Here is a 25636-nt window from a genome sequence, read left to right as displayed (position 1 = left end):
GTCAATGACTCCTTCCTGCTGGGGATGGACCCTCAGCAGGTGCTCAAGCATGCCTCTCGTTAAGGCCTGGATGCATAATGATTGCCTCTGATTCCCTCTTCCACCTGCAACCTCAGTGCCACTTCCTACACTACAGAGGGGAAGGAAAACGGGAGAAAATCCTTCCTTAGCACCAATGGAACTGAGCTGAATGCAAGAATGGATCCAAACCAAAATGTTTACAAGGTACAGTGGAACAATTAAATTAAGACCCCCACCCCACCCCACCCCACCCCAAAATGGACAGGAAACTACTAACAGTAGTTAGGGCAGATATGGAAAACGGAATGGTTTACTATGGGCAAAGACATCAGACAAGGATGCATTTTATCTCCCTGTGTGTTCAATCTGTATGTGGAACATACAGTGAAAAATGGTGGAAGATACATCTATAATTTATGATATCCCGATGATACCATATTACTGGCAGAAAGCAGCAATGAAATAAAAAGACTCCTGATGAATATGAAACAAGAAAGTGCAAAAGCAGGACTTCAGCTGAACATTAAGAAAACAAAATCATGACAGAAGAATTATACAACTTTAATGTCAATAATAAAGAAATTGAAATTGTGAAAATGTTGCATACCTTGGCTCAATTATCGATTCAAAGGGAGACTGCAGCCAAGAAATTAGAAGAAGACTGAGACTTGGAAGGGCAGCAATGAAGGAATCAGAAAAGATCATCAGGTACAAGGACATTCCACTGAAGACTAAGGCCAAGAACATCTACACTATCCTACTCCCAATCGCTAAGCATGGGTACAAAAGCTGGACAGTGAAGAAATCTGACAAGAAAAATATCAATGCGCTAGGGAAAGCTGAAGGCAGAAGAAGAAGAAGAGGAAGACTAACTATGAGAAGGATGGATTCCATTAAGGAAGCCACAGCTTTAATTTTGCAAGAGCTGAACAGGGCTGGCAAGGACAGACACTTACTCACAGGGTCACCACAAGTCAGAGATGACAGCACCCAACAGCGACAGATAATGTTGTGCCAGAAGCTGGCACTGAGAAAAACATGACTGCATATTTTGCATCTTCTTGTGATTTTAACAACTAGTGTATTGATCCAAACTCCTTTGTAGTTCTCAAGAAATTACATTTTTAGCATGGTATTAGAAGTACTGGAAGGTAAAATCAGCCCTCTGCTACGAATACTTAATGTCAACTCATGAGTTGGAAAGATTTATCTCCAAAACAAAAAGGATTTGTGATAGATAATTAGTAAAACAGTGTTAGACAGATTTGATTGAAGCTGATCCAATTAAGATTGAACCAAAAGTTCTCAACCAAGTGTTTCTGGAACATGCAGTGTGCATGTCCATGCGTCTGTGTGTCCGTCTGTGTCTGTGTGTCCGTCTGTGTCTGTGTGTGATAGAGGTTAGATATTTAGGGCATTAGAAAATGGGGAAATGTGGGCAAGAATTCTTCCAAATGGCCGGAGAGGCTTATTAATTGTGGCAATCACAGTATAGTGGACCCTTTTCATTTCTTTTAAAACTAGGGTATGCTGCTGCTCTTGGCGACTTCTGCCTGCCTTCTTTTCCCTTTTGCCAGAATACTGTGAAACAACGCTATGTCTGGGATGGGCTAGCAGGGAGGCATCAGCTGAAGTTGGTAGACACTGGGAGGAACCTGAAAGGACGAAACAGTCTTTAAGGGGGAAAAAAGAAAAGCCATATTGCTGCAAATGGCAAGGCGAACTACCCATAATGGTTTGAAGTATTTGGTCAATGAAAAATTCCTGAAGTGCCCTTATCAAGGGTCTGGGTTGGATTTTTGGTTTACTATGAAAACCTAACTATGTTCATGCCAGATTAACCATCAGAAAATGTTGCCCTATTCAAGTGCTCATCTCTTGAACTTCAAAGCCTGGAACTCACATTGTTTTCTTTTTCAGTTTCCACAAAAATCCTGGATATTCAGGAGGAAGCATGCCAAAGCAGAAGGCGGGCTTGTTCCTGCTTCACATCAAGTTCCATATAAGGCTCCTTTCTGAATTTCTGTGCTCAGAGGCATCCATGACTTCTTTATAGAACATAAAAATACATTAGGAATTCCAAACACTAGGAATTCCATATCAGATCTACTTTAACTTGCATATACCACCAGTTGACCAATTAGTCATTAACTCATACCTTTCAAAACATTAATTATTTCATAAGATATCAGAAGCCAGACCATGGCCTCCTGCTGTGATGGGTTTCCCCACTCTATACCCTCTGGGGATATATAATAAGCCCTCAGAAGTGACAGAGATTCTTCAGAGAAATCTTTCTTTTGCTCATAATGAAACTTCTAATTAATAAGGGTGACTGAATGAGATTTGAAGAAAATTACCAATCAAGCAACTTTCATGCAGGTCATGTGATGACAGTGGTCATGATCAACCTGCATAGTTCATGCATGTGTGGCATTTTTTGTTCAAAATATTTATCTTACTCCTCTTTCTCCAGGATGCTCAAGGCAGCATGGTATTTTGACTACAGCAGCCTAAGAAACTGACTGCCCTAGGTCACCTTCCTACCTGAATAAACATTTGAACTCAGTTCTCCCCGGATGGGATCTCCAGATGTGTTGGATTGCAACCACCATCTTTTCCAGTTATATAGGACTGCAAATCCCATCATTGTCCAAGCCATCTGGAGGGCATGGGGCACTGCGCTATTCATCAAGTCAAACAAGGATATATTTTTAAGCAACAGAATGTGACTCCCTTCTTCTAGTAAGAGCAGAATGGGCTGTGTGGAGAGAGGGCAGTGCTCCATCACACCAGCCACACCTGCACCGCACCTGCCTGTGGAGGAGGTGGGGCCTCCCACTGTGGGACCCTTCTAGGGGCTCGGCACCTTGGGAAGCCAACACTGTGCTTGTCAGCCCATCGTTGCCCCCACTGCTGCCGCCACCCCTCCATTGCCAGACATCGTGAACTCCCCCACAAACACCTGGTGAAGGCAGATGGGGAGCGGGGAGAGGGCAACTCCACAGCATGCCTGCCCTGCCTGCACTGGCTTCCCATCAGGGCCTTTTTATAGGCTCAGCACCTGGCACTGAACCCTTTAGCAGGTGCTGAAGGGTGGCATCAAAGGGCAATTCCCGTTGGGGGCCTATTCAGTGCCATTTCAGCACCATTTGGGAGCAGGGACTCTTAGCTGCGGGTTGCTGATTTGTTCCTGTAATTATTGTTTTTTTGCTTGTTAATTATGATCATTTTGTTGTTTCTGTGTATATTTTTAAAATCCGTAATCCACCCAGAGAAACCAAATGTGCTATAGGGTGGTCTAAGAGAGTAATTATAATGATGATAATCACCCAGCACATTTCCCTTGAAGTGTGAGCTGAAAAAAGGGAGACACATCAAAGGCTGCTTAGATGTGTTTAAGGTCTGGGACTGAAAAAACAAGGAACTGGGGAACCAAACTAGACAAGATGTGAGAGAGCCATACCTAGGTGTTTCTCCCTCAGGTACAAGTTCTTGGGGAGGACTTATGCTAGGAAAACTCATGGGAAATAAAGGGGTTTTTTCCCCCAGTGCTGTGCCCTCAATGTTAGTCACCCTCCAATTGCTTTTAATTCTAAAAGAAACCACAGGAAGTTTGATTACAAACTTCTCAAGTCAAATCTAATTTGATCCCAGGACAGAGAAAAAGCTTACATACTTATACAGGTAAAAAAAAATACTCTTGGCTACCAAGCCAAATGGCTTCTACAGAGTAGCATGTCTAAAAGCACTCCTAGTCCTTGCACTTGACCCTTCAAAGGAAAGTGCAGTTGCAACAAAGGGCAGATACTGTACTCTATCTATATTGGGTCACCGTCCCACAACAATGCCGTCCCACATACATAGTATCAGCTCATTCACCCTCAACCATCCTCAAGCCACCTTAAGATACTGGCTTAAGAATCTCATCTAGGATCACTAAATGAAAACAAGAGATTGGGTTGTATGTCATCTACATATTGATTGCACTTCAGTCCAAACCTTCACATTGACTTCCACTAGTGGCTTCCTGTATCTAGAGATTGACAACTTGTAGAACAAGAGGCCCAAGACTCCAGTGAGCCATATCTAACAAAATCAGTGGTAAGGGATCATGTGTGTTGAAGGCCAAAAAGTTGCCCATTCCTAATGTAGATGCTGAAAGGTTTAGGAGACAATATATAATTTTGTCGTACCCACAAGCCAGCAGCCATGAGAGAGAGCAGAATTCCCCAAGTACTACCCTTTGAGCCATTCATCCAGGAAACAATGGAATTAATATAACACCATGCCCCTTATGCGCAACACAGAAAACAATCCAGAAGAATAACATTGCTGATGGTATCAAAATGCTCTGAGTGGGCATCTGGGAGCATTGGCTGATCTTGCAAGCATGGAGTTAACCATTCCCCTTGTAAAGACAGAGGAAAAGCCTTTAAAAGGGGCATCAAACAAAAGGGGCCAGGACTACCAAAGAAATAGAGGAAAAGCAATGGAGGGGCCAGCAAACAAGAGAACACAAGAATTAATCACCACCACAGCAGGCTTGTTCTGCCATGCCCACAATTTCCATGGGCTCATGCCGGCCAGGAAGTGAAAAGTGTTTTGACCATGTAGCCTGTACTACTATCCATTCTCCATACTTTCTTAACCTTGACCCCTTGCTTGGCTGACTGCGAGGAAGAAAGACATAGGCATCTGAGAGGGATACAAAGGAAAAGGAAAAGCCTTTGATGTATGGCCAGATTCCATTCTTTGTCTTACGCTATTATTCCATTTTCTTCAGTCAAGTGCTGCAGCAGCTCTCTTGCTCACTGCCTGTTCTGTGTGATTCCATTTATGATGGAGAGGCTTGGTATGTTGCTGGGTGCAGTGTTCTGCTTGCTTGCCTCTGAGTCTAGCCTTAGTGGGGAAAGATTCGGGCGTTTCAAACAGATTGCTGAGTAAAAATAAGTTGTTGAATTATGGATTGGGGTAAGAGTGGATTCTGTTCTAAAGGACTGTTGCTAAGAATGGGTAGAAATAATTTTGTTTAATGAGTGGATACTAGAAGTGGGTGGATATAACTTTAAAAGAAAAAAGGATCTATGCTGTGAATGGGCAGAATTTTAAAAAGAATTGGTGTAGGGAATGGGAAAATTTGTTTTTGTAAAACAGGCTGATGCCAAGAAAGGCTAGAAATATTTTTAACAAGTGTTGTTGGTAATAATGGGCATTTTCTCTTTTGTATTGCACAAAGAATTTCTAGTCATTCTCACCATCAAGTCTTATTAAAAATGTCTTTTCCAAAGGATTGGTGGTCAGAATGAGTGGGATAATTTCTTTGGCTCCACCGCTGGAGATGCTTTGCAGCTGCCTCTGCTGATCTGCCATGCGCCCCACTAGTCCTGTTGGTCACCAGTCACCATGGGAAGCCACAGACATACTCAAAGAACTTTCTCCTGTACAAATATCTCCTCCCTCATCATGAGAAAGTCTCATTCACCTAGGGATGCTCATTCTGCACAAATCGTGGCCATTTTTGCAGCACATTTACCCTGCAGACCCTGATTCACCTGAATGACTTGGCAGTGATGTGCTCAAGACCTTTACTCCAAGTCTCAAGTCAAGTCTCGAGTCTTTAGTGTCAAGTCCAAGCCAAGTCTCAAATCTTTACAAGGAATTTTTGAGTCAAGTCTCTTTTCGAGTCCCAAGAGCCAACTTTAACAAAAGGGGTGGGGGTGAGAAAGATGCAAAACTCCCCGTGCCAAGACTTCCTTCTCCTCCCCTCCCCTCCCCCCCATCGCAACTCCCTCCCTCTGCCCCACTTCTTTGTCCACCCCTCCCACCACCTCCTTCATGCCCAAAAGAAGAGCTTAAGCCTTGCCTTCCGGGATATCTGGCCAACAGTGCACCCTCAGAGACCACGACTCACTCATAAAAATGGAAAACTCTTGAGTTGCCCATTCTTGCCAAGCCCAGTCTGAGTCAAGTCATTGACATGGACTAGAGTTGGACTTGGAGCAAGTTGCTCAACTCAGGTTCCCAACACTGTGAACTGGTGCATGAAACAGGCTTCTTTGTGCATATCACTAACAGGACTGGGAACTGCCGGCACCAATTAGATGCTCATCCATATCCATATAGGAATTTTCACCCAAATATAGTGGCTGTCTATTCACATAGCTTTCAGTGGGATATTTCTTCAGCTATATTATTTTCATTACTCTTGTGGTGTAACTAGTTATTGTTTTCCATAGCTATGGGCTGCCATATAACAAAAATATAAGGACAACCTACAAAACAGAAGCAAACACATTGAAAACAATAATAAAAATGGATATAATTAAACGTGATTAAAATGAACTAGTATTAAAATGAACTCTGAATTAAGATTAAAAAGCAGGATAAAAACAGAGACTAAAACAAGCTACTCATCATGCGCAGAGATTATTGTTATTTCCTTTCTCTCTCTGTCCCTCTCCAACATCTAAGAATGAAAGAAGAGCTATTCTGGTTCAGATCAAGAGTCCATCCGGTCCAGCAGTCAGTACACACAGTAGCCAACCAGTTCCTCACAGTATCCTACAGGCAGGACATAAGTGCCACAGCTTCCTCCCACCCATGTTCCCCAACAACTGGTGTACACAGGCACTGACTCTAATCCTGGAGGCAGCATGTACCCATCGGGACTGGTAGCCTTGTCCTTCATGAATTTGTCCTATCCCTTTTAAAGCCATCCTATACACTTTTGGCAAGATACTAAAAGTGGTAGGGCTGGGACTGGGGTCAGACAAAAGAATTTTTTGGAAGAAGAATGTACAAAAATTCAGAAAAACATTGAAATGAACCATTATTTGAAAATTTACTATCTCAAATTAAGTAAAAGGCACACTTTATGGATTTATATCCAAAGCAAGCACCCTTCCTCTCCTCAGTCTCCTTTCCTCTGGGTGCAGGAAGGAGTGATCTTTTCTACCAGTAGTGTCTTTTTCACAGGTGGACAGACACACATTATTTACAAGTAATAGTGTAATATGAAAAATGAGGCACAATGTAAGGACGATGATAAATAAGAAACATAAATGAAAACATAGGAAACCTTCAAAAGAGAAAGCATAATTATGTAAAAACAATTTGCAAGTAATTGATAGCTATTAAAGGGCAATTAGTAATGGATAGTCATTAATAGCTCAATTAGTAATATTTATAAAGGATGATATATAAACTGACCAAGGAGGACACGGCAATCATGGTATTCGACCAGAATATGCCACAGCTTGACAACACCTGTCACGCTTAGTTTAAAAATCTCTTCTACATTAGCTCCAGCATTAAGTTTCAAATTCCATGAGCAGATTTTAGTTGAGAAGATTATCACATAATTACCTCCTTTTAATTCAGTTTGCTGCTCAACACTTTTAGCATGATTTGTACCCATTCCCTGTACCACTTATTTGTCTCATCTTGCTTGTAATATCTTGCCTGTGTTGGAATAATCTTAGTATGTTGTATTTGAACCCTGATATATTTTGGCACAGGATTCTGGAATCCCTGTATAGAAAATTGTCTTCCATATAAAATATTATATTGCCTCTCTTTCAACGATCATTTTAAATAAAATAAACACAGATTAAACCAATGAACCCTTAAATTTTTGCAGCTTGTTCATTAAGAACTTTACAGTTGGTGATTTTGCATAAAACACAGATATGGTGAAGCTAATATATTCACTCTCCTTTCTTCTGCATGTTTGAAGGGAAGAAATCCATGTGCATCACCTGTGGATGAACACTATTCTCCTATACGTCCCACCTCTCCATCTTCACATAAGATCTGGAAGAGTAGGGGGAATATATGTGAGTCATTCAACCTTCTTTCCTTTTCTGTTTCACGTGTCATCTAAGGCCACTGTATATCCTCAGTGTACATATCAGCAAAGGTTTCCAGTGCATCATGAATGATGGCAAGTTATTATATTTTTAGTAGTTAAAAATATAAGTACTACGTAAGACTGGTCATCTGTCTCTCTTCTATCAGGCACTAAGACTGAATTAGCCATACTGAATGTACACCCATTGGAACGACTTAGTCACCACTAAAATCCCATTGACTGACATAGCTCTATTCCAAGCATGCCTAAGTCTAGTTTCAATCCCACCCAAACTTTCCAGCTATGGATTAAAGCTTTATGTATGTCATGAGCTCCTTTGAGTATTCAAAAGCCACCGATGGTTTTAAAGCATTCTTTATTGACCAAAAAGCACAGACAATCAATCTCTGAGCATGAACAGAGCAGTTTATTGAATCCAATCTAGTATTCACCTCCAGGAACTCTCCTTATGAGAGTTCCTGGGCCCTGGCCTTCTGAAAATAAGCATGCTTCCTTTCTGCATGCCAATTATGTAATTAAGCTGCTTTCCTCTGCTAATGCCACATCACAGGGTCAAGAGTCAGGACCACCTGGTTTGTGTCTGAGAAACTCCCTTCCCCTGAGTCTCCTCCCACCAGCTGTACATCTTGGTTATTTGCAGAGACTGCCTGCCCAGCTGGGGAGTTTGGCCTTGAAATAAGCATCTCCACTTCCCTCATCTCCGTGTCCTGGTATGGCCCACATTCCCAGGCTCCTCACAGTTCTGCTTTTCATTCTGATTCTTCTGAAGTCCAACCAGCACTCCTTGCCTAAAGTGCCCAAAGCAGCCATCTTTCTCACTCCCAACTACATAGGCTCCAACACAATCTTAAATGCCTTTGCTTGTGGATGCTCTTCTGTCTATTGTGGCAATCTTAAATCAATCCAGACTCTCTCCTGACTCTACATTTGCCAAGTTAGTTTCACCATGGCCAGCATGAAGCAGGGGTCCACCAAGAAGAGCATTTGGATTTGCTCCTCCGTTTTGCCATGGCAACATGCTTGTTCTCCTGCCTTCCCTCTCTGGAACAGACAGAAGTGGTGGTGTGGAACAGCAACACTGCCCACTTGTTCACTGGATCTCTGCCTGTCAACCAAGCAAGTGGCCATGACAGTGAGAAAGGGATGAGAAACACAAGAACAATGATTGGCAATGGCTCCAGGGAGGCGGACCCACTATAGTGCGATATAGTGCGATATATATCCTGCCTTTTTCCTACAAAGGGGTCGAGGCAGCTTACATCTTCAATCCTCCTCTATCTTATCCCCACAACAACAACCCTGTGAGGTAGGTTGGGCTGAGAGGCTGTGACTGGCCCAAAGTCACCCAGTTGGCTCCATGGCCGAGCTGGGACTAGAACCTGGATCATCTGAGTCCCAGTCCCGTGCTCTTAACCACTACGCCACACTGGCTCTCAGAGGGGGTCATCCACTAACAGAGGGGGTCCATCCAAGGTGTCTCGCTTGAGAGCGCTCAATCCTTGGAGCTGGCACTCAGCTCAGCAATTTCCTCACAATTATACATGAAACTCTTCTTCTGGTAGAACCTGCAATCTTCACTGTAATCTTTCTGCAAGAGATGGATGCTCTTGTTTAGGCTCCCTTTTAAAAGTCACGAATTAAGTGCCATGGGGCATGTGGGGTGTTGTTGGAATTTTAAATACCTTGCTCATTTTCATGATATTACATTTTTATTTTGGATTTGGTTTGAGAGATAATGCTATCAGCTGTGTGCTCTTAGAATATAAAGAGAACTCTAAGTAAATATAACTTATTGTTTATAAATTTATTTTAAGAGAAGGTCTAATGGAATTTAGCCACATGGTGCATGCTCTTATTGGAAAATGAATGATTAAAGGTTCTGAATTATAAGAATGTGGCCCTTTGATGATTTAGGGAACAATTCCCTCACTCCCATACTAGAATTCAGAGCCTTGTGTGCATCCAACAGCCAGAATGAAGCTGCCACTATGCCTTGCCCTGTGTGTTTTGTTTGGGGTTGCTGTTAGGAACTGGTGTAAGCAGATGGCCACAGACTCTTCCCCTCTCTGATAGGCAGCCAGTGCTGTTCTTTCTGTGCCAGCTGCAAGGGGAGCTGGGGGAGCACAGGGGTTGGAGGACCTTGGAACTAGGGCTCAGAGGAATCCCCTTGAACCCTGACCCCACAATGCCAGAGGCTGTAAGACTGAAGAGCAGCAAGTAAGTGACTCCATAAAGACTTTATTAATGTTTTACTAGCCATGCATGTGTGCATATACAGCTGATACGTTCACTGACTTTCAGAAGATAATCTTTTACCAGGAGGCGATGCTTGCCCTAGAGTTTGGATTAAGCCAAAAACAAAATTGTGTGTTCTTATGTGCTGTAAATCACACACGCCAAAGAGACTTGAGCAGCAGAGATGGCCTACAGATCTTCCTACTGACTGAACTGTGGAATTTCAATTTGAGTTCAAACAGAATGTGAAGAAACCAGAAGCTCAGCATGGCCTGCCCATTCCTTCATCAGTATACTTTAAGCCACACCCTGAATGAGCAGTCACATGATTTTCTAGGCTAGCAAAGACTGTGTTCCCAGCACAAAACACTCTGTGTGCTTCTCTATGAACCACTCATATTGACAGGAACAAGACACAAGGGCTAATTAATTAATTAAAGTCTTCTTGGGCATCCCCATGTTTTAGTGCAAGACATGCAATCATTCCGCCTCTGAATACTGATTCTCAGTCTAATTATGTGATTGAGGAACAGTCAAACAAGCAAACAACATAAATAATTGGCAAAATTTGCATCCTTTTCCCCAAGTGATTCTACAGAATGAAGAAGGACTCTTGATATGCTGAAACTTGTAGACAGTTAATTGTATGCTGCCAAAATTTTTAGATGAACCAATGTAAACAAAATCAAAGTAGGACCTTAATTATCCTGATACACAAGAGTAGTCCATAATCAACAAACCCCAGCATCTATTTTACTTTCTAAACTAATGAGGAAACATGCAGTTTTCCATTCTATTGAAATAAAGATAAATGCCTATTATTTAGCCTATAATATTGATCAATTATGTAAACCACTACAAAACCAGTGCAGGCCTATAAAGGGATGTGCTTGACAAAATCTTTTAACTGAATTTATATTATTATTTATTTCTATATAATGATGCATTTATTCCTTTTTAGCTTAATGCTTTTACTTACAGACATGAAATATTTACTCTTTAAGTATAAGCTTCTCTGAACAAGAGGAGGGGCGGGGGCAGGCTGCAGCAGGGACGAGGAAGGGTCAGTGAGATCCTATGCATACATGCACAGAAGAACATAATAAGCACCATGCTAGAATAGAAGAGAGATCCACCCATCCAGCTATTACAGTGGCAACCAATCAGAAACCCACTAGAAGGACAAGAAGGGCCATGGCACCTTCCCACTCATCTTCCCCAGCAAATGGTTTACACAGGCATACGGCCTATGATACCTGAGTTAACATGTAGTCATTAGGACAGGTATCCTTCTCCTCTATGAATTTGTCCAATCTCCTTTTTAATCTGTCCAAATGGAGGTCATCACTACATCATGCGCAAGTCCCTTTCATGATTTAACTTAAGAAGCTTTTGTAAGAAATGCTTCCTTTTATCCGACCTGAATATTCCAATAAACATCTCCGTGGGATAACCTTGGCTTCTAGTAACAGGAGAGAAAATTCCTCACTGTTCACTGTATCATCACCATGCATAATTTTGTATACTTGGATGTCTCTTTTTATGCACCTTTTTTCAAACAATTCCAAATGTACTAAAATTTCTTAATGGGGAAGTTACTCCAGCCCCTTGACCATTTTAGTTGCCCTTTTTGGTACTTTTTACAGCTCCAAAACCGTTTTAGGTGCTGTGGCCAGAACAGTACACAGCATTATAAGCCTGGTAGCATCATATATGTCTATTGGGCGATATGGTATCAGCAGTTCTATTTTCAATTCCTTTCCTTCTTATGCGGAACATGGGTGGAGTTGCCTTTTTCATGGCATTTAAAGACTGGTTTGTCATTTTCATTGAGCTGCCTACCACAATCCTAAAATTTGCTTCTTGGCCAGTCACTTTTAGCTCACTAAACCACATTTGATATTTTGGTGCCCATTCTCTGAGACTCTTTTGGAGTTCTTTACAATACTTGTTTGTCTTCTGTTTTAACCACCCTAAATAATTTGGATCCATCCACAAACTTGGCCACCTCCTAATTCCAGATGTATGATTCACTCAGTTCCATGTGAGTAATTCCTAGATAATTCCCTACAGGATGGGAACCTGGGGCCTGTAGTATGCAAGTTTGGGCAGGGCTGAGAGAGACCGGCAAGCCTTTTCATCGACTTTTACATAATAATGGAAATTTAATTCTGCTGCCCATGATATATTTGTACAGCACAATGCTACAAAGCATATACCGAGACTGTATGCAGCCCTTGAGTGTTGTGTGTGGTCAACAGAGCCCCAGAGCATCTCAGGAACCTTAAGACAAAGCAGCCTTTTGATGCTGAGTCCTGTAGGGTTCTGCATGACCATTTTAGGACATGCTTCAGATCCTTTCTACAGCAAGCATTTATTGCATGCTCATGGTGCTGCTCACACATAGTAGCTTGTAGGTAGGCTATACAGTACTCTCATCCTTCAGGGCCTCCCCTGTGGCTTGAATCCATTTTCCTGGTATTTCTTTTTAAGGATCAAGGAAAAATCAGGGTGGAATGAAGCTCTCATGTATTTGTACAATTCATCTATACCATTGCACCACCTAGTGGTCATGTAACGGAACATACAGAAAGGTACAAAAAGACCACCCTGAAAAAAATATTCAGGAGATGCTGTTCATCCCACAGAGCACCAGGAATACAGAATTGAGCTGTCAAGAATGCAATTCCTTAAGCAAATGTTTGGTGCACCAAACTGAAAATGCCACGTTCCGTTCTGGTTGCCTCACTGAAAAGGACAGTACTGAATTGGAAAATGTGCAGAGAAGGGCAGCAAATATGATCAAGGGGTTGTAGCAACTCCCCTGTGAGAAGTGGCTGTGACAACTGGGACTGCTCAGCTTAGAAAAAGGGCAAGGAAGGAGAGACACGATGGAGGAGTTTCCAATAATGGATGGTGTAGAGAAAGTGGAGAAGGAAACATTTCTCTCCCTCTTCTCTAATACTGGAAGCTGACTGGTGGAAAAAGGAAGTGCTTCTTCACACAATGTATAGTAACACTGGAATTCTCTACCATGGGAAGTGGTGATGGCCACACTTTGGGTGGGTTTAAAAAGGGAATGCTCAAATTCATGGAGGCGGAGGCTATTATTAGCCACTAGCTTTGCCGGCTGAGTGCTTTATCAGGGGTGGCTTGCCTGCGTACATGCTGGTTTGCTACCATGTGTATGGAGTCCTGGACTGGATGGACGTTTGGTCTGATCCACCATGGCTATTCTTATGTTCTTATGAAAAAAAAAAACCTCAGTCAAGTGATAGATTGACAACCTCATGTAGAAGAACCTTCGAAACAGATTCCCTCAACCTCATGCTCTATGGTTATCTTGAACTACAACTTCTGTCATCTCCAGACAGCATGGTCATTGATCATGCTGGCTGAGGAATGATGGGAGTCGTAATCTGGAAGGTGCAAGGTTGGGGAAGGCCACTTTGATGTACTGACATGGGCCGGGATACAAAGAACTACTTCAGCTGCTGCCAAAAGTTCCAGCATGCTCAGTTAAACTCAAATGTTTCTTCTTCTTTGAACAAAATGCTGTACCCTCTGTCCCATTGTCCATAACCTCTCTTTAAAACTCTTATTTCAAATGTATAAGCATTTAGGGGTACGGTTGCTATTCAAGAAATACAAATCAAGAGTTTCATGTGGAAAGAAAATTCAGTTGGTTCTTAACTGCTAGCCATGATCTTAGCCATGGCATGAAAATCATGCATATTATATTTGTAGATTAAACACTGCATGAAATGAATATCTGTTTCTCCCTTTTTCCAATAATATACTTCAGCAAAAATGATCACATGTGTACAACTGATAAATAAAATAAAATAAAATAAAATATGGAGCAGGGAACTAGTATCAGCAGGTTGTACAATTGCAAAAACCATTCCTAGAAATCCTGCTGTTGTCATTAGCTTCACTTATTAGAATTGCACTTTGAATTTAAGAAAGAAAAAATGTCTATAATTACTATCCAAGCAGCAAACTTGGTAACATAAAAGTCAAAAGGATTTAAAGCAAAATGAAATACAAGCAACTGACATTGCATTTGTTAATTTTAAATCATTTTAAGTATTTCACAATTTTACAACCTTATATTAATCATTCTTGATGACATATCTACCTATGAGACCAGACAATCAATACAGGCATAACCCAGTGATTTGTAGTATTCTACTTGAAACATTCCTGTGACCATGTATATGATGGTGTCCAATTTCCATCAACCCCAGCCAGCCTGGTCAATGGTGAAAAATGACTGGCGTAGTAGCTTACTACTAACTGTAAGCACACAGGTTTCCTCAGATTCTGCAGTAGTTTGCAAACAGCTGTGTGCTCTTTTATACTGACACAACTGAGTGTACTCTGAGATCTGACCTTCACAGGTATTTTTTGTAATGATTGTTTTGTTCTCCTGCTGCAGAATATAATTTTTTGTGATAACTAAACAACAAGAGTCAGTTACTTAGGGTTTTATGAGAGAGACACAAGAGACACAAGAAAATATAAAATAAACCTTTGCTGAGAAGGTCAGAATTTGTAAAGATAAGCCTGGAGACAGATGTTTTGTCACTAGATGTCTTGAGAGGACGTAAAGGACAAGACAATCATGTAGAAAAAGCAACTGAATGTTTCCAGTGGCAGTATTTTCTCTTACAAATCATTACAGAAATATAAATGTATAAATTTGCAGTACAGGATGACTGTGGCAGCTGGTCCCAACTGAAGACGGGGTCACTATTTTGCTAGCGTGCACCTACAATAAAGAGTATTTTTGATGTAAAATGACTTGCTGGTGTTGCCTCTCTCTGTCAGAAGATGAACAAGAGGGACTTTTTTGTATTCTCACTGCTATAGCAAATGACTTTACAAGCACAGGGGTTTATTCTGCTCATAATACTCCCACCAGAGGAAATCGTGAGAGGAATCTTTGCTACTTCCTCCTCTCTTTGCAGTCTGCAGAGCAGGTTTTCAGAGAGGACTGGAGAGGGAGGTCTCCTTGCCCATTTTTTCAGCCTTCTCCATTCATGGAAGTTCAGCCAAAGATCCCTTTTTATTGAAGGGCTTCTCTACATAAGAAATTTATTAAGCACTTACATCCCCTTATACTCAGAGGATGGCTCTTACCACACCACCATCACAACCACCACCACCACCCTTCAGGGCTTCTGACATGTTTTCCAATCATTATTTTAGGGCAGGGAAAGTCTGGGATTATTTCCTATCATGAATCTTTAATACTTTACTTCAAACATTGTTGTATATTTTTCCAGTTGTACTGCACCACAGTGTCACCTTCTGATTGCTTAATAAAGCATAGAGGAAGGCAGTAAAATTAAACCCCCAGGGACAAAATATGTGTGAAGGACACTGACTTTCTCCTTCCATGAAAAGGACACAAGAAGCCCAGGAAAACAGCAGGATAAGCACTTCCTGTAGGGAAGCCCAAAATCAATGGGACTCCCAACAACTTTATTCTCTATATCACTGCATTCTTTGTAGCTTACTAGAAGCAAGCCTGACTGAATTGTTGTGTGCAGCACTTGATTGCGAGATGGGGATAAGACACTTGACGAGCTGACAAGTGAAACAGGTGGGCATAAGCATTCTTTGGGGGGATCCAATAATAACTTGTCACAGATCCCCACATGCATGCCACAGTCCCATGCCCAGCACACGTCAGTGCATGAATCATGAAAGAAATATTTTGATTTTAATTATAACAATATAAGTTCTACATTTATGAAATTATATCATGGCTTCTGACTGGGGCTTTCCTACCATGGCCCACTGTTATATTTGTTTCACATAACAGTCATCCTCCAGGAGGAACCAACAAACATAATGGTATTTATTTTTTTATTCAAAACATCTGCATGCCACCAGATTTTCTGGACTGCATAACAAGATATTATCTGGGTCAATGTTTTGATTATTATTTTCTTTCTTTTTTTGTAATGGGCCAACACATCTTTCTACACACACATATCTAGAAGGAGCAATTCATGTCATAGTTCTATTTTTCTGATCATCTGGCAATATTTATTGTAGCCACAAGGCCCCTGATCAGTATCAGGCCAACACTCTGTGTGTGTGTGTGTGTGCGCGCGCGCGCACCCATGCGCATGAGAGAAACCATGCCCCCCATGCTATGGTTCCTATACTTTAGGGTGAGATCCAAAACACCTTGAAAACAATGCAGAGATTACCCGAAGACAACATGAATTTGTCAAGAATACATCCTGCCAGAATACATCCTAATCTAGCCTCATTTCATTTGAGAAACCTCCTGTTGTACAGAGGGAATTTGTGGACATCATATGTCTTGACATCAGCAAGCTTTTAACAAAGTGCCCTATGGTATCCTGACTAGCAAATTAGTTAAAAGTGGATTATATGGAACAAATATCTGGTGGATCCACAGTTGGCTACAGAATTGGACTCAGAATGCTTATCCACCTTCTCAAACTGAGGACAGGTAAGAAGTGGAATCCTGTAGTCTTGGCTCCATTGCTCTTCAACATTTCTGTTAATGATTTGCATGAAGAGGTGCAGGGAATGTAAATTACAGAACACTGGATGGGTTAGCTAATACCCCAAAGACAGAAACAGAGTTCAAAGTAATCTTAATGAGTTGGAAAGCTGGGCTGAAAACATAATGAAATTCAGTAGGGCAAGTATCAAGCCCTTCACCTGGGAAAAAGAAAACAAAAGACTCATTACAAGATGGGGGACACTTGCTCAATGGTACGACAAGTGAGAAGGATTTTGGAATTGTTGTAGATCACAAGCTGAATATGAGTCAACAATGTGATGCAGCTGCAAAAACAGCAAGTGCTCTTTTGGGCTGCATAATGTAACTATTACTTCCAAAGTATGAGAAATATGATTTCCCCTCTGCTCAGATGAACTAGACCTCATCTTGTGTACTCTGTCCAGTTCTGGGCATCATAGTACCGAAATACAGAAGTATACAGATATACAGAAATATATAAATATACAGATTGGACAAGTTTAAGAGGCAAGCTACAAAGATATCAGGGGACTGGAAACAAAGGCCTATTAGGAGAAGATTGAGCATGTTTAGTCTTGAGGATTGAGAAGAAATATGATAGCACTTAGGTACCTGACAGATTGTTACAGAGGGCTGGAATCTCTTCTTGATTATCCCTGAGTGTAGCCCATGAAATAATGGGCTTAAGGTACAGGAAGCCAGATTTTGGCTGAATGTCAGGAAAAACTGCCTGATTAAACTAATGGCTTGTTATTATAGTAAGAAGGGTTATAAACATGAAATAGAGTTCTGAAAATATTGTTAGAGATTAACTCTTGTACTGATGCTCTGAAGCACTTGGTGTGAGCTTGGGTGGACTCCGAGAGATGCTGGAGGACAGGAGGGCCTGGAGGAATGTTGTCCATGGGGTCGCGATGGGTCGGACACGACTTTGCGACTAACAACAACAACAACAACTGATGCTTTGTTTTTATAGTAGACTTAAGCTGAATAGAACTACTTAAGTACATGATAACTGCAGTTAGTGTTAAAACTGTTTTAATATGGAAAGCAGAAGAAATTTAATTATTGAAGACTAGAAAAATAAGTCAGTTCACTATGTAGAAATGGTAAGACTAACTATGTAGAAAGATAAATAATGAATGATAAGAAAATGATAAGTGGAAATTGTATTGCACACAGCTTCTTTTAAATGGGAATAATAATAATAATAATAATAATGGAAAATATAGATTAAAGGGGAACAATTTTTGATAAAATTGTTTGAGATTATTAGAATTTATAATAAAATTTAATTAACTGCAAAAATGTGATTGGGTGGAAAGGATTGTTGATCTATGGCATTTTTTCCTAAATACTTGACATTCTATGTAACATTTGTTTAAGAACCCTTGGTGTTTGTAATTTTTGTGTCCTTGTCCTTTCTTTATGAACTTTACTGTTTTATTTTAAAATAAAATTAAAAAAGAAAAACTGCCTAATTGTGGAAAGCAGTCCAACAATGGAACCAATCACCTAATGCTATCATGGTTATCCCATACTGGGAGCATTCAGGATGCAGCTGAATATTCCTGCACTGAACAGGAGACTGGACTCCATGGCCTTACTGGTATCTCCGAACTATACCTTCAATTAGCATGTATTTTTGCCCTGGGCCTAGTAAATCTTTAGTACAGTTGAGCAGGATAGCAAAGGAGAGAATTTTTAAAGGCTGCCTGTATTTGAAGGACTCCCCCCAAACCCCTCCCATTTGAACATCTGTCTGGTCCAATCTGCATTACAGACAAATGATGATAAGAGTGGACATCAGGGACTTTGAAGTTGCCCATCAATAACAGGTAATAGTACCAGCGGATTGACAGGTCATCTGGTCACTCTTTCCCACAATGGTGCAACATATTGTATTTATATTTAAAGGACGGTAATTGTTTTGAAATGTGCATGTATAAATATAATTAGCATGTGTAAATTTTATGCAATTCTGTCTGTACAAGTCCTAGTTTAACTAGACAAGCACACTTTCTGTGTTCTTAATAAGGTCCTAGGACAGCAACTTACTGTTGCTTGTTCTGTTCTAACAATGCTGTTTTATTGGGATCTTAAGGGATCAGAACCATAGATGTACAGACACATGGAAATGAGCTACCAAAAGTATCCTCAGGCAAATTCAAAAGCCTCCACTCTTGATGCATGGGAAGCCTCCAAACTTAAGTGTTTCCAATGCATGGAATGAGCCTCCATGACAGCAGCCATGCGTTGTGCTCCGCACTTCATCTAGATGGCTATTTGCGAATGTCTAAATAAAGCCGTCCGAAGCAGCAGGGAAGGAGGCTGGGAACCACCTGAATACCATGAAGGCTATTGGCTGCTTCAGAGGCCAAGCAGGGCCAAGTTGCAACTTCAAGGAAGTAGCCAGTGTGGTTCTTCCTGTGCTGACCGAGTGGGAGCAGGGGCTTAGCCCCAGGGAGTTTCAGCACCATGGCTGCAAGAGCTCTGACTGGGATTATTTAAATTCCATGAACCCCAACGGACTCAGTCCTTAGCCTCTATTTTTGTTTCTTTGCCATCAGGGTAAAGGAGTTGCAACCTGGGCTGCCCTTTTCTGGCCCTTCATGTCCAGGAAGGGGTACGGTATACCATTTCTCCTTCCCTCATTAGACCTTGGCCACAAGAGGTCAGTGGGGCTTCACATTCCTTTAAAACCCTCCATCTCTGATCAGGCTCTGAAAAAGCAGCATGTGGAATTGTGAATGATTGCAGGGGAAACAGAACAATTCAAAACGATTTTTTATCTCCAGAAGTCCCTATTAAAAAGGAAACATGTTTTTTACTAATCCCCACACTGCAAAGGATGGGGGGGGCAGTTCCAAGCAGTATCACATTAATAATACCATAGGGTACCAGAGTTTCTAGCTCTGAATGGTATTTGTCGTAGGTTCTTTCATGCCAGTTTCACATGTAGTAACAAAATGATATTGACCGCAATTTTGCTGAAATTGGGAGCCATCAGAAATGTCTTCATATCTTAATTGCACAGCTGGAGTACTGCAGCCTTTTGAATAAGACAAAGCATAAGACAGCACAAGACAAGTTTACACATGTCAGGATCACCTAGATGCACACTAGCTTGTTGTCCACTTTAAGTATAGCACAACTTGGTAGTGTGACTGTACCAATTATATATGCTGTCAGAAATTGATGCACATCTTGATCTTTTAGCTGGATCTTTTCACAACTGCTTGTTGCTTTGAACCAGCCATAGCAAAACACAACACAAGTGGAAAAAAGATGCTGCCCGGGGACACGCTTTAAATTTCAGAATCAGTTCTCCAACTAACATTCTAAAAGTAATAAAAATAAGTTGGCATCTGACCACGAGTTCCAGGTGTTTTTAAAAAGTGTTATGACAGAAGATTCTTCTCTTTTTATACTTTCAGTCAACAGAGCAACCTATCAGTTTCTTTAAGAACAAAATTTGTCCAAAGGTCAAGGAGAATTGTTTCATTAACGAAACTATGTTTTACTGTTTCCTATAAAACATTAAAGCTTAGGAAGATTAGGGACAAAGCAGCAGTAATGTGACCCAGAAATAGTAAATTTTAATGGCTTTTAAATGGCATCATTGTGTGAAGAAGAGGTCAATAAAATAAATGTAATCTGCCAAGCTGCCATTAATCCTTAAAAGCAAGTTTGATGATGAAGATGGCATTTTTATTATTCTTTTGGGGGTTAAAAATCTGTTGATATTTGTCACTTTTGTTCTGTGGTGTGAAAGCTGAAAGCATTTCTGACATGAAATCTTATTTCCAGTATATCATCATAATGACACTCAGCAAATGTGCTCGCAACCAATATTGTTCTGAATCCATAATGGGAGAGAAAACATTAAACGCCAGGCCTAAATGACATGAAGGTGTTCATATATATAAAGATATATTTCTATAACCTAGAAACTATTCCTTTAACTTTGTGAAAAGAGTAACTTGGTTCTTAACAAGGTTTTATAAAATTTCAGTTCAATTTCTACACTCACTAGTACTTCAGGAAGAGACTTGTGAAACATCTCAAAACAATCATGATGAAATTTGACAAAGTCAGCCAATTAAAACATAACTATTTACATGGAATACAAAATTGTAGATTCAAAAGGGCCTTCCTTTTGCCACATATGGGACAGGATACACCTTATTCTCTCACCAGTGGATTTTGCTGTCAAAGGGATTCCCTTCACAAGGCATTGTGTACTCATGATTGCACACTCAGGGAAGTTTGTAGGGCTGTTTCATGACATCATTGTCCTCAAGGGCCTTTCCTGAGTTTTCCAGGTATTTTTGCAGCCCACCCCCTCCAGCAAGGAAAATCTGGTATTAAATTTTAAATTGGAACAAATTGGGGAAAGGCTTTGTAAAGGAAGAGCTAATACACTGCAGTGATACCACTGCACCATCTTCTGGTTGGTTATTAGAATACAGTGGTACCTTGGCTCATGAACATAATCCATTCCTCGACTCTGGTTGCAACCCAAATTGGTTGTAAGCCAAGTCAAATTTCCCCATAAGGTTCAATGTAAATAAGGTTAATCCGTTCTGTAATTTTTTTTTTTAATCACAGGGAACACAGGCGTGATCAGAGGTGTACAGAGGGGGAGAGACAGGTGCAATCGCGGGTGCACTCGGGGAGAGACGGGCACAATCGTGGCCATCTCCCCTCCCCTCGAGCATGACCACGACCGTGACCATGCAGGGAAGATGAGAGTGATCACAATCCTCACCTGATGCGGAGTTCGCAACCTGAGGAAACATTTTTCTAAAATTTCTGTTTGCAACCCGATTCGGTCGTGAACTGAGGCATTCGTGAGTCAAAGTACCACTGTAGATAGAAAGGCAAAAAGAGACCCCTGGAAAAACCCCCAAGGAAGAGATGCATTTTTCCTCCTCAATGGAAACTGAGCAAGCAGCCTCCATAGAGCAGCAAGTTCAACCATTCATGAAGAAAAGCCCCTACATTCTCTACTGTGATTCTGTCAAGACTTAGATGGGGTGTTCTAGCTGTTCTCTTGCTAGATAGTTAAAATTCAATCTCAGTTTCTAGTAAGCTAAAGGAGAAAAAATGGACAACTGCTTTCTCTACTGCACCTCCAAACCAAAGCTCGGCCAGCTCTCCAAAGAAATAGACTGAATCTCTAACAACCAGCTACAGCTTTTTGAAGTGCTAGTGGAACTAGATTTTTGGTTGTTCCCATTCCATGACTGTATGTTTCAACTGGTAGTTTTGTTGTATATTGATATTTGTATAAGGTGAATTTAGTAGTCATTTGTAAGCCAATCTGGGAGCCTGGTGTGGCTTAGAAGTGGGGGACAACATAATACAGGTGGCCACCTATCAGAGAGGGGAAAGCTTGCCAAGAAGATAAAGGGGCGATGTATTATCTGCTAGGGATCTTGATCCTGGTGAAACTTGACTCTAGGAAACAATGGGTGAGATGCAATTTCATTAATGCCATTAAAATCCATGGAAGCTAAACAGGTACTTTGGCTGCTTAAAACTGCCTCTTCAAATTTCCTAGGTCCATTCCTTGACCCATTGCAAGTTGATGTGAAATAAACGTTGTGAATCATTTAACATGAGATGGTCATATCAGAATGGAAGTCCTTCACCACTACACCTGCGACAAAAGCAAGGAGTTTAGGTAATTCCAATTCATGTCAACCACATAATGTTTCCTCCTCTGATAATACATTTTGTCAGAAAATTTGCCCATCAGATGCTCAATGAGCCACTGTCACCCTTGCCCTCAAAGAGCTACTCAGCAGGGCAACAAATTCAAAATTAAGAAGGAAGATATCGATGCAAATTGTGGAATTGCAGTGCACATACTGGCTGGGGTTCAGCAGCGGTGTGGTGCTGGCAATGCCCTATCTTTCTATCTTGCAACTGGGATAGCTGCTCTAGGGTTCAGACTGAAATCTGAAGTGGATGCCCCATTCAGCTCCCAGTCAACTTACTTTATTTAGAGATTGATATTGAAAATAACCTCTCAAAACCAAGAATGCTTTTGAGAACTAACATGTTCAGTCTCTGAAGAAGAATGCTACTTGTCTTGTCAGAGGATGTTCTCCTGTTTGGGAGAGCTGATGGAGGACAGTCCTCTACTTGAAGGTGTATCTACTGATGGGCTGCCTAGTCCAAGTCCAGTTTAAAGTCAAAGAGCTATGAGTGGGGGACCAAGTGCCTTGAAGTTGTGCATCAGCCATGACCAATGGACACCTGACTGAGGCGGCATGCAGGTCACCTGCTCAGTATTCTCAGCGCTTGCATTTAAATGTAGTTACCCTTTCCAGTTTTGTACTTAGGGAGACACATTTGAAGCTGCAAATCTGCATAAGCAAATGTTATGAAAATCATGCTTCCTTTTGTCCTCTCTTTTGGTGATGCAATTCCTTCTGTTTAAATGAAGTCTTAGTGATGACCAAAGCATACTGCAATTCTGTTGCTGAAACTTTTAAGTTACTTAAGCCACTCTGAGCTTCTCTTAGCAAGGCAATAAGCAAAACCCATCAACCGCCTTCCCAAGAGAGATCCAGGGGGACCCTGTTCCATTCATAGTCACTAACCCATACAGCCAGCTACGCTTAACAAGATCTCAAAATACCACTGCGCTCTCTTGAGAAGAGGAATCCCTACACAGCAACACTTGTGTTCCAATGAAGTAATTTTATATCAATGGCACTCAGCCATAAAAAGTTTATGGACTGTATTCCCAGGCACAGCTAGAGCCCTCCCACAATTAAGGAATACAAACCAAAGAAACTTCAGCAGACACCAGAACAGCTTCAAAATATATTAACATTAGCTGAACAATCTGAAAGACCAGTTATTTGACAAGGAGCTAAGTGAACACCTCAGATACAATAAGAAGCTGAAATAAAAACGTACTGTTGGAAATGGACCACGTTAACAAATTTTATCTCCGGTGCAAGTTACAAAAACTGTTCTCCAAAACAATCCCATCTCTTAGTTACCAACCAGCACAACAGCATATGGCTGAACTACAAATAGCTGTATAAAATAAGACTGACAAGAATACTGGCTTCAGGAGAACATGTTTCCTTCCCTGCACACTGCACACTTAGCACATTTGCTGCAAACAAAAAAGAGACTGTGTAATTCATTTTCCATTGCTAAAAGGGGATTTCTGGTAAAGAGAATGGGAATTTGATCTCTGTAACGGAGGAAACAATTTGTTCTTACCCAAAACTGACACAATGTTCTCCTCCAGCTTTCATGAAACAAAAAGCACTGGATACAGAAGACCATTGGATGGCATACTCCATCCAATATTTGACACACACCTGCACTTGCTCTCTCTACCAGTTGGCAAGCTAACTCAGGTGACCAAGTCAGGCCAGCATGCAGTGGTTGGGCTGTCTGCCTTTAATAGGAGCAAGCAAAAGGTAGCCCCCCAGATGTTTTGGACTATGACTCCCAGCATTCCTGTCATAGTGCACAATTGCACGTTCACAGGATGTAGTGTTGGCTACCAATTTGGGTGGCTTTAAAAGGGGGGTGGGTTAGACAAATTCTTGGAGGAGAAGGCTGTCAATGGTTCCTAGTTCTGATGGGTATAAACCACCTCCATAGAATACTCCAATGGAGTAATGCTGCGTATGCCATTTGCTGGGGAACATGTGCATGATGGTGCTGCTGCTGCTTATGTGTCCACTGTGGGCAGCCGACTGGCTCCCCTTGGTCCATGGCTCTTCTTTCTTGTATTCCTTTTAGACATACTAGCCAGGACATATGGGAGATGTAGTTCCAAATATATGGAGAGCACTGGGTTGCCTATTCTTGGTATGTGCATGTATCATTCTTAGTCATAAATACTTTACTGAAAATAAAACCCACTCTCGATAAAGCTTCTACTGCACATTTGAACTTTGCAATGGCATTTTTTATTCAGAGCATCCAAAACAGAAATACTGCTCCTGATATAAAAAGCAGCTACCAAAATGCAAACACTAAAAAGGGAATGGGAAACTGACTCTGCAATCCTATTCACATTTACTTGGGATTAAATTTTACTGAACTGTTGCTCTTAATTCAACATGCACAGACTACAGTATGAAATAAACATGCTCACAATGTACAAATTAATGTATATGTATGAAAATTTAAAAATATGTTGGCAATATGGGTGTAGCTGTATCTACATGTAGCTGTATCTATATGTATCAGAAAATAGTATGTGTGACAGACCCAAACCAAACAGAGGCAAGTGAATATTCTACCTGCTGACTAACCCTGACCTTTCTGCCCATCACATTCCTTGCCTACCTTCCTAAGCAAGCATGAAATCATGCTCCCAAGCTCTTCCTTGTCATTTACTCAGAGGTGTACCAGATTTGGATGAATCCCAAATCTTGAGTCAAAACAGCCAGGCTTAGCCAAATTCAGGTTTTATACAAAGCAAGCAAAAATCCTCCAAGCTCCTTCAAAATGAGCCATTGTCACTCCAAAGCTTCAATTTGGAGGGGCGTGAACACATGGTGTGTGCCCAGACATGGATACATTCTCTCTTAGAAAATAGTTTTGTGATTAACAGCTAAAGCATCCAGCCAAGAAAAATTTTATCACACCACTCCTTTTTGCTTCCAATCACAGTGATTTGGGGAAGGATATAAAAGGATTTCATCAGCTCCTGTGTTTACAGTACCTTTCATAATATGTGGGGCAACAGAACTAGCAGCTTCCACAACATTTAGAAAAGAAGAATGGACAGCAGGGATGGAGGGAAGAGTAAAACACCTCGCTTGCAAGTGGCAATGCCTGCTTTGCACCAACAGCTTGCAAAATTCATAAAAAAACCCCCAATTTTTATAAGTCCTCTACTGTGTCATAAATCAGCAATATAAAGCAGCGGCCAGTTTGTACAAATGCAGCAAGATCAGTCTCAGAATGTCTGCTATATCCAGGCC

General features: G+C 41.1%; 1 protein-coding gene across 1 annotated transcript in view; it reads right to left on the bottom strand.

The window, feature by feature from the left end:
* Positions 1-25636, bottom strand: part of KCNK2 (potassium two pore domain channel subfamily K member 2) — an 87937-nt gene that overhangs the window by 32681 nt on the left and 29620 nt on the right. The gene's annotated exons all lie outside the window — the stretch shown is intronic.

The sequence above is a fragment of the Varanus komodoensis genome, unplaced genomic scaffold (assembly GCF_004798865.1).
Source record: "Varanus komodoensis strain SLA01 unplaced genomic scaffold, ASM479886v1 scaffold1, whole genome shotgun sequence".
Classification (NCBI taxonomy): Eukaryota; Metazoa; Chordata; class Lepidosauria; order Squamata; family Varanidae; genus Varanus; species Varanus komodoensis.
This window is presented reverse-complemented; position numbering and strand designations above follow the sequence as displayed.